Consider the following 10,554-nt stretch of genomic DNA (forward strand, 5'->3'; position numbering starts at 1 on the left):
CCGGGTAAGAGAAGAAAGGATCTTTATCAATCTCCAAGAATAGTAGTTATTTTATTATGATTCAGATATTTTCTTTCCTGTTTGTAACATTTTGACACTGGGTTTTCTAAAAGAGATCCTGAAAGGAGATTCTAAAGGCACTGTTTCCCACAGCTGTGGGAAAGAATTGCCCTCAGTGGAGCAATTTGACTCCAGAAGAGTCAAACCACTCCTAGAAAGGATGCTCCACCCCCTGAAGGTAGAATGGGCCTTGCCTCTAGTAATGGTTGTGGTTGAAGACTGGGGCTGCTGAAAGTTTCCTGGTGGATCCCCTTCAAGCAATTGCATATAACCATTTAAGCCTCAGGTACTTCGATGAGACAAGGTGAAAAAAGGCCTATCCAAGCCAGACTGAAAGAATTCACAAAGAATGCATGAATTTGGATGCAGCAGTGTAGCAAATAGTCTGCATGCTAAATGTAAGTGGCCTCAGCCCCCACAAAATTGCAAAGACAGTACAGTTAGCCATCTATATCCATATATTTTTACATCCATGGATTTGACCAATCACATATTGAATATATTCAGGACAAAAATGTTCTGTACTAAACTCATATTGTCCCTTGTTATTATTACCTCAGTAATAAAGAATGACTTCTATTTTCACAGCAGTTGTATTGAGCATGCTAAGTAACCAAGAAATAGTTTAAAATATGCTCAGCAGTTGAGTGCTTGTTGCTCCTTCAGAGGACCAGTTAGTTTCCAGATGTTCACAAAACCCTTCAACTCCAGCTACATAGGATCTTATGCCCTGCTCTGGCCTTGACAGGCAATCAAAGCCCTGAGCAAATGTGTATTGCAATGACGCCAATCCCTGAGACTCATTGTTATTGGTGTGTGAATATTGACAGCATATATAAAGCTAGCAACTACAGATTCTTCCTCCAAGATGACTATAACCTAAGATTGCTCCTCACACAGATTTCCTATGGGTCTAGCTAATTCCTTCTTGCATGTAAGTAATAAACATGCTGTTTCCAGGTTACATGCTGTTGTGTCTACATAAGAACACATAAAGTCCACCCAATTCCAGCTTTTCTGTACATGACTGTATATCTATCCTTTCTTCATTTCTTCATCACTCCAGTCCAGTTCCATGACCAAGCCATGTTAAACACTGCATACTTGGTGTGGGAGAATGGTCTGTATTCTGTAAATTATGTTTTAAATAAATGTTGATTGGTCAGTATCCAGGCAGGAAGTATAGTTGGGACAACCATACAGGAAGTAGAGATGGGTCAATGAGAACAGGAGAATTCTGAGAAGAAGGAAGTCCATTCCCCTGGAGTCCTGGCCCAGCCACAGAGGAAGCAAGATGTGACTGCCTTACTGAAAAAGGTACCGAGCCATGTGGCTAACATAGACAAGAATAATGGACTAATATATGTTATAAGAGTTAATAAGAAGCCTGAGCTAATGGGCCAATCAGTTTATAACTAATGTAGAACTCTATGTGATTTTTTGGGGACTTAATGACTGCAGGAACTGGGCAGGACAGAAAATCTCAGACAACACATACTCATACACTAACACGTAATTTACATAATAAATATGTAAAGCAAGCAGGAGCATGTGGATCACAGGCACATACTATGTGGTTTAATAAGAACTTGAGCTTCTGTGGGTTTGGGTATTTACAAGGAGTTCTGGAGCAATTCACAATGATACAGAACAAGGATGGTATTGTCTTTGAAGCAGTGAAATATACTTCTTTGAGCTAAAAAGAAATTTGATCTAGATGTCTGTACTTTCCAGAGGCAACTCTAAACAAGCTGAGAATTACATTTCTTTCAAGACTTTTCTGATTTCCTTTCTTTGATGTCTAAAAGAAAAGTTACACAATATTCAGATTTTATTTAAAAATTGTATATAAACCAAAACTTGTTGCTAAAGTACTTGCTCCAACTTTAAAATAGAAGCAATGTTAAAAAAAATCAATTTGACTATCTTAAGCATTATTCTTCTTAGAAAAAATAGTCACTTTTGAATTTTAATGCTAAGCAATTTTGAATATACATTCTCACAGCCTAAGATAACTTGTTAGTGTTATTTACTTAAAACTTTTAATCAATGCAACTCAAATGCACATTAAACATATTAGGTTTAAAATAGATGATAGGTGTTAGCAGCATGTCTATCACCACCACTGCAACATTTTCACTGTGAAACCTGAAGTAAAACATTAACATTTCTTACATGAAATATCACATGAATGCTTAATGTTCAAACCTCAATTTCAGAAGAGTATTTGGATATTCTTCATGGCTTATGTTCCACCAACATAGAAGACCAGATTAAAGACATCTGGAAAATAATTGAGATTCCAGCATCACTCTTCACAAAGCTCTTACTTCGCTGCACAGAAAGCACTATACATGCAACAATAAACCTAACACAGGTAATTTAGAGACATGTCAGAAACAAAATATTTTTCAGAATTTTTTTCTTCTAAGAAAATTCTTAACCTAGAAGTACAAATCTTATAAGTGAAATTTTGGTGAGATTTCAAATAGTTTTTTTTTAATGGTTCTAAGGAAAATTTTCTTTCAGCATGGAAAAATCACACATGCGCACAGCAATTGACAGCAATAAATATGTTAACTCCACCTAAATACCTCTGGGAATCTTGACATCTTTTTTTAAAAGAATTCAGCCATGTCAAGACTAAAATCCAGTGAACATTCGGGAAATGTTTTTAAAGACATTGAACATGACAAACTTTTTGAAAAAAGTCATAATGATGTATTTTAAGTCTTACAACTGCAATAGTATGTATATAATGAACTGAAATGCTAAGTTGAACACCATTTGGATTGCTGAGTGTGACATGTGAAAAGAATAATTGGGAAGAAAATCACAGTTATCTAAATGCAAAGACCAGAGGTCTCTGAGCCATATGCTACTAAAAGACAAATAAGGGGAGCAACTAAATTATTTGTTTTTTATAAATCCACAGGTCTATTTCTCATAACAAGTTAATCAATTATTTTTGCCCATGTTTTATGACTCTACCTAGGAAGACATAAGCAGATATCTATTCATCTCAAGATAGGGTAGCAACAACCTACCAAAGAAACAATTCTACCCAAGCCTAGCTTATTGAACTAGAGAGGTTCTTTTATTGATACTTTCAGGAGCACTAGTGAGGAAATCATTAATTAGAGATGACATGAGCAATTCAAAAGCAGATGCATCACTGAACTAGCACGGGTGACAACCCATGAGAGTTGCATCCTTGAAGCTGCATCTTTGGAACTCCTTGTATCACCTGCAGGTAGTTTAGCTGGTCTTAACATTTCCTCTTTTCAGCAACTGTATTTCATAATCTTGGAGAAGGACCTTGTCAACCTATAGTTTCAGGAGCTTCCTGAACCTTGCCTGTCTTGTTTATTTTTTGAGTCTTAAAGAACCTTCCTCCTCCTCCTAAAAAAAGGATACTTCAATTTTGAAGAAATAGCTATAAAACAGCCCCTTTATTCATTAAATCCATATGGTAAGAATATTGGACAGATGGTTAATTGTAGTTTCAGAACATGATCCAAAAGGCTGTAACCTGGCTCTGACACCAGCACTGTTACAGAGCATCACATAGGTTCTGACTCACTAAGAAAACTCAGGTAATGATCAAGGGTTGAAAAATTTGAGTCGGCATTTTATCAGTTATCATGAAACTGTTCTTAGTCCATTCACACTGATATAAAAAAATATCTTAGGATGGATAACTTATAAGCAACAGAAACTTATTGGTCACAGTTCTAAAGGTTTCACAATTCAAGGCAAGCAGATTTGATGTCTAGCGATGACACTTTCTCTCACATGGTGCATGCTTAGCTGTTTCTTCACATGGTAAAAGGGACAATCAGGCTCCCTTTGAACCTCCTTTATAAAAACATTAATCCTATTAAGGGTTTTGTCCTCATGATCCAGTCACTTCCTAAAGAGCTCTACCTTTTAATACCATGACCTTGGAGGTTAGAAGTTCAACACCATATATGTAAGCCATCTATGTAAGTAGAGGTAAGCTGAGTACTAATGGATGCCTCCCTAGCCATAATCTGCTTCCATCATATTCAAAGGCTTGAAGTTCACAAATGACTTTCACTATATTAAGTCAGAATATAATGACATCCTTAAGTCACACCTCAGATGAAAAAAATTACTAGTAGTTCAGCTGAGGGGGAGTGTTTGTTTTCACACTTTGGAAAAGAAATGGATTATTTTCTAAATCAAAAGATAGTTTTGTGATAATAAATCATGGATTTTGTTTCACAACACTGAAGCTGTAACCTAGGGCCTTTAATATTCTAGGCAAGGACTTTACCACTGAACCACCCAGTTTTAGTCTGACAATTATCCAAATGGAGCAAAACAAGCAGAACTTTCAGATTTTCTTTCAGACTTAGATTTTATCAGTCTGTGAGTCCTACACCTTCTTCACCCACTTATTATGGAGTTCTCCATGGAAATGAGATTTGAACTCCATTCACCTACCCACTCATTTCAGACAAGGCTGCCCACAGAAGTAGCTGCCTTATGAGGCGCCAGGCAACCTGCAGTTCCTCCACTTTCGTTAAGAGAACCCTTTTGGTTTTCAAGACCCCTTGACAAGTAAACATGTGTGGGTAGATTTTTGTACCCTCTTATTCCATTCATCAGTTTTATTTTGAGTGGGTTATATTTATCTACTTTTAAGTTTTTACTAATTCCTTCAATTTTTCTGTCCAACTTACATTTGGCCTTGTATTTTGTACAGCAGTTTTCTTTGAGATTAAATCCTTCCATTTTGGAAAGAAGCTTCTTAAAACAAGGATGTTAAGGGGGAGATGAATAGGGTATTTTAAGATAGTATCTTAAAACGGAGGTAAAACATCCTTAGGATGAAGTGCCTTAAGATATGTGATATTTACAGAGAGGTAAAACAAGAAAATATGAAGTGGCAATGTAGTAATTTTATGGCTGGAGGTTACAACATAAGGAATTGTATTAAAGGGTCACAGCATTAAAGGGGAGGTGAAACATTCCATCCTGTAAGAAAGTTTCTTAAGATCAGAAGGCCAACTTAAAAGCTTCAGGAAGTTCCTGAAACTGACCCAGATTTGTGAGGGTCTTCTTCTCCTGGCTTGTTGGCTGCCATGTCAAGAGGACGAGAGGCAGAAGTGATGACAGAAAGCTTGTTTGTGGTCCATGAGCAGAAATAGTCATCCAGGAGACAGACTTCCACAAATCAGCTCAGCTTTATTAGAGTGTAAGGAATATATAAGATTGGGGAGCCTGGGGACAAACCCTAATTTGCATTAAGTAGCACACTCCTACCATTAGGGTCTTAATGTGTGCAGAAAAAAAAAAGACCTCTCACAGGAATCTATATCAGGGTTCAAGCTAAAGATAAATCAAACATCTGGCTTAGAGAAGGCTTTCAGATAAGGTCAGTCCTCCAGCCAGACCCAGGTACATTCTCCAGATAAGGGGAGGTAGAGGCAGGAAGATCTGCAGGAGGGAGGGAGCCCAACTTTGCAGAACTATTGAGATAAGCTGTCAGGCCATGAGGAGATTGCAACCTCTACCAGTAAGCAAAAACCTCCTAACACAGGTTACCTAAGCCCTTCCATCTCCAGGCATATACAAGTAAGGACACTCTCAGACAAGTTGTTTAGAAGAAACAGAAATCAGCTGAGCTGTCCGAAAGGGACACAGATCAACTCAACCACTTGGGGCAGATACTCTTCAACATGTTGAACTGACTGCATATTGTGCCATGTGCTCTAGGTTCCCAGATTTTGTGAACTGTCTCACCTATGCTGGGGTGAGCTTTCTGCTTTTGCTCCTGTAACTATAACAAAACTCATGGTGTTAGAGGAGGGCCCACTTGTTCGTCCCGAAATAACTACATAGAAACTGTATTAAGTCACTGCTTGGCCCATTAGCTCTAACTTCTTATTGGCTAACTCTTGCATCTTAGTTTAATCCATTTCTATTAATCTGTGTATTGCCACATGGCAGTGGTTTACTGGCTAAGTTTTGGCAGCAAGTCTTACTCTGGCAGCAGATCCATGGCTTCTTTCCTACTCTGCTTTCTTCCTCCCAGAATTAAGTTCTGTCTTCTCCACCTATCTAAGATCTGCTCTATCAGCCAAGGCAGTTTCTTTATTCATTAACCAATACAAGCAACACACAGAAGAAGACTCCCACATCACCTCCCCTTTTCTGTTTAAATAAAAAGAAAGGTTTTAACTTTAGCATAGTAAAATTACATATAACAGGTATTAAGCAAGAATTAGTTGCAATATTTCTATTTACTTATCTTTTATCATAACTAAGGAAAACTATTCTTTTAACTCCATCAAAGACTCCAGAAGGATATAGTATTACCTAAGTAAAAAGGAAGTGCACTGTAAGCAACTTCCAAAACTCTAGAATTGACAGAGACATCTCACTGCCTGAACAGTCACCGGAAGTTCTTCTGTATCATTGGGGCATCCAGCTTCAGCCTACAGGCCCATAGTATCCAGCAGACTTTTCCACAAAGCAGGAAATTTCAAAGACAGTTCCGCCTATATTGGCAGTTTGCCAGTCACTTTCTTTTCTGTCCTGCAGAAGGTCTCACAGACTTTTTCATGAAGCAAAAACCCTAAAGGATCATCTACCTTTGGGCAAGTTTAACAGTCATTTTTCTGTGGGTCCTGCATGTCTAGTGAAGCAGTCCAAACAAGAGCAGTTTTTTTTTTTCCCAAATGGCTAACCAACTCCATAAAGAGCCTCTTCAAATGCCCATCATCTCTTTGAAGTAGCTTGGTGCTGCCAGGAGATGTGTCTCATTGTTATAAAAAGTCTTAAGATCTTAAACATTTTAAATGCCATATTCTGAAAGTCTCTGCAAGATTTGAAGAATCCCAATCCATCTGAAATACTTCTCTGTACATCTAGAAAATCTGACATGACTACAAACTTGACTATTATAGATGACTCTCTATTAACCTCTATTTTTAATTATACATTTTTAAATGAGCTACACAAACACAATACCTTAATCAAGGGCAGAAATATACATATACAGGGTAACAAAATTTACCTTAAATTTGTATCAATAAACCAAAATCCACACCAATGCAAATTATTCATATATATATCATATTCCTCTTTAAATGTAAACAATGATAGACAATATTTGGGAATATGAGTGTAGATTTGTCCATACTTCTTCCTGCTGTTTGGGGGCACTGTTAATCAGGTCTTTTATGGTGTATCTTGTGTGCTAGGTTCATCTCAGTCAGCAGTTGGGTGAAGTAATTTTTTGAGGGTGTTCACAGTGACCTTTCAGTGGGGCATGGTCTATCAAGCCATATTTGTAAGTATTCCACAAGTTCTCATCTTCTGTGGAAACCAAAGAAAAACCTCTTTTCCCAAACAACATGTTCTTAGACCCAAATTCTAAAATCAAGATCCCTTTATAATATACATACAAGTTGGTTTGGCTTAGCATCCCATACAATGAAATGCCTCTCCATACTTAGCTCCTTTACAGTAAAAAACATTTAAAGAACACACACAGAGGGGACTCCCACATCACTCATGGATTTGATAAAATGGACTGCAGTGGTATCTGCTCTTTGGTAGTCACTGGTTCCCCATCTGGGGTGAGTAGTTGTTTAATCATGTCTCTCCAGGAATTGTCACAAAACAGCTTATCTGGGAGCTTTTTATCATATCTTGATGATTAGGAAACTTGATGCAACAAGAAAGTAAGGAGAAAAGACAGAAGAAAAACAGTAGATAAGGAAAACATATGACAAACATTTTGATAAAAGGAATTAGAAAAAAGTGGGGACATATTAATGGCATTTGTCAACTCTACCATTACCAAAAACTATCCTCCCACTCAATATATCATGATCATAATTTGAAAGGAGAGGTCTACAAAACACTAATTATTAATAATTTATGTTCTTATATATTATCCATCAAAAGCATAAACTTCTGCCAATGTTCTCTACCACTGGAGACAGTCATAGTTGCTATAATCCTTGCACAAAGTAAAATGACCTTTCAGACATCCTGTGCAGGCTTGTGATAACCTTATCATTTCCACTAAGGTCTCTAAAATATTCACTCATCTCAGATTCCTATCCAAATTATTCTTTTTAGAGCCATGGAGTTCTGAGGCATCAAAGAAATGCTTGCCCGTGGCCTCCCTCTGTCCTTATTTCCCTGATCAACTTAATATATCAGAGCTTCAGAACAGTTAAACTAGTTAATGTGGATGAACATGATGTATAAAATTGATTGCCACCCTATAGGTCTGCAGTTACTAACACTATCGTTAATTATTCTCTAGTGGTTTGAATGATAAATGTCTACCATAGGCACATGTATTTGAATGCTTATGGAACCTTTAGGGGATGCAGACTTGGTGGGGGCAGTGCATCACCACAGGAGGGGCAGGCTTTGAGGATTTATACCTCATCCTACTTCCTAATTGTTCTCTGCTTCTTGTCTGTGGACAAAAACATTACCTACTTCCTGCTCCTGTCAGCATGCCATGTCTTCCATACCATTACAGATGCTTTGGAATCATAAGCAAGAAATAAACTTTCTTCCTTAAGTTCTTTCAGTCATGGTGTTTTAACTACAGCAACAGAAAAGTAACTGATATAGTTCCCAAGACATAAGAAATGTTAGCTAAAAAAAAATGTGTAAAACAGTACTTTTATTCTTGTAAGACTCAGAGACTCAAATACAATGATCAAGTACAGTAACCCTCAAACTGGGATACCAGCAATTCAGACAAGATCATGAGAAACTGAAAATGGATTGTAAGATATAAAAACTGTCTAAAAAGTTAATCAAGAAGCAAAACCATGGCCAAACTGGATATTATCAATGGTATATCAAACTTGACAGCTCGACATGTATGAATCCAAAAATAGCTCAAAGATCCCAAAGTGAATAAAATAGTTTTAAGAGTAGACTGTTAAAATGTCACCTTCTATCCAGTTTTCCTCCAGCAGTAATTTATCTTGAGAAGAAAAAAGATGCCAACAAATTAATCATTGAAAAATAGGTAAAAGATACATCTCAAGAATTTTCCCCCTAAAACTACACCATAGAATGTTTTCAAATGTTTGCTCTGTGAATTCATCAACCCAAATCTCTGTGTCAAATATTTCATCTCATGCACCACTCCTGGAAGGTAGGACTTACCAAAACGACCCTATTGGGAAGACCTATGGGATCAACACTGCTTTCCACACAGTAGGCTCATTTTCTTCAGTTTGGAGTTTCCCAAGCTGGTTTTCAGTCTTGCTTTGGTCCAGTATTTTCTATGTTCCCTTTCCTCCCCTTTGGAATCCTGTACCATTGTATGCTGGAAGTATATGATCTGCTTTTACCCCCGGGGAATTACAGTTAAGAGATTGCCATGAGTCTCAGAAGAGACTTTGGACTTTCAAATAGTGTTGAGACTGTTATAGATCATGGGAACTTTTGAAGTTAGACTGAATACATTTTTGCATTATGGTATGGCTACAAGTCTATGGGAACCAAGGAGTGGATTATGGTGGTTTGAACAGAAATGACCTCATGGCTCATATATTTATTTGAATACTTGATCATGAGGAAGTGGAACTACTTGACAGATATTAGGAGATGTGGCCTTGTTGAAGGAAATGTGTCACTGGGGTTGGGTTTTGGGGTTTCCAAAGCTCAAGCCAGGCTCACTATCTCTTCCTGCTGCCTGTGGATCCAGTTACAAAAATCTTAACTTCTCCATTCCTATGTCTTCCTAATTGCTGCCAGGTTCTCCACCATGATGACATTGGACCTCTGAAACTATATGCAAGCCCTGATTCAATTTTTTCTTTTATAGGAGTTGCCATGGTCAGGGTGTATCTTCACAGTAATAGGATACTGTCATTCATCTGGGTCCCAGATTTGTTAACCCTGTCATCAGAAAATAACCTAATCCACAAAGATATAAAGGCAATACAAATCAGAACCAAAACAAAGAAAATTCCCATTCTACAAAATCTTTTGTCAGGCAGTAGATGTCAATACTATACTGAAGGTAGTTTATAAGTGGTTACAGAAAACAAGACGCAAAATAGAAAAAACCCTGTAAGCTGGATATGCCATCTAGCCTATATCAACTTTAAAATTCTTTGGGCCTCCACACATCTTTAAAATCAAACACAGGCAACATGATTTAATAATCAATAACCACAGACGCACGGTGGGCGACGCAGCTGGCGCGAGCCGGACCGGCGGGTACTGACACAGTGACAGGCAACGCAGGCGGCAGGGACCAGCGCAACACTGAGAGCAGATCGCCCCAGGACAATTTAATCAAAGAGGTAGGCCTTTGGTTGGCGAGGTCCCTGGCATACAGGGAACCTGGTTCTTTTCCTGAAGACCCGTCTGAGGGGTGAGAGGGATCTTGGCCCCTGGCAGAAGCCAGGAAACAGAGCAAGGGCATTTTGCAAGAGGAGCCTCTTTCAGCAGGGAAACCTGATCTGGTTTTAA

Source organism: Alexandromys fortis, unplaced genomic scaffold (assembly GCF_014885135.2).
Source record: "Alexandromys fortis isolate MF-2015 unplaced genomic scaffold, M_Fortis_MF-2015_v1.1 scaffold_107, whole genome shotgun sequence".
Lineage (NCBI taxonomy): Eukaryota > Metazoa > Chordata > Mammalia > Rodentia > Cricetidae > Alexandromys > Alexandromys fortis.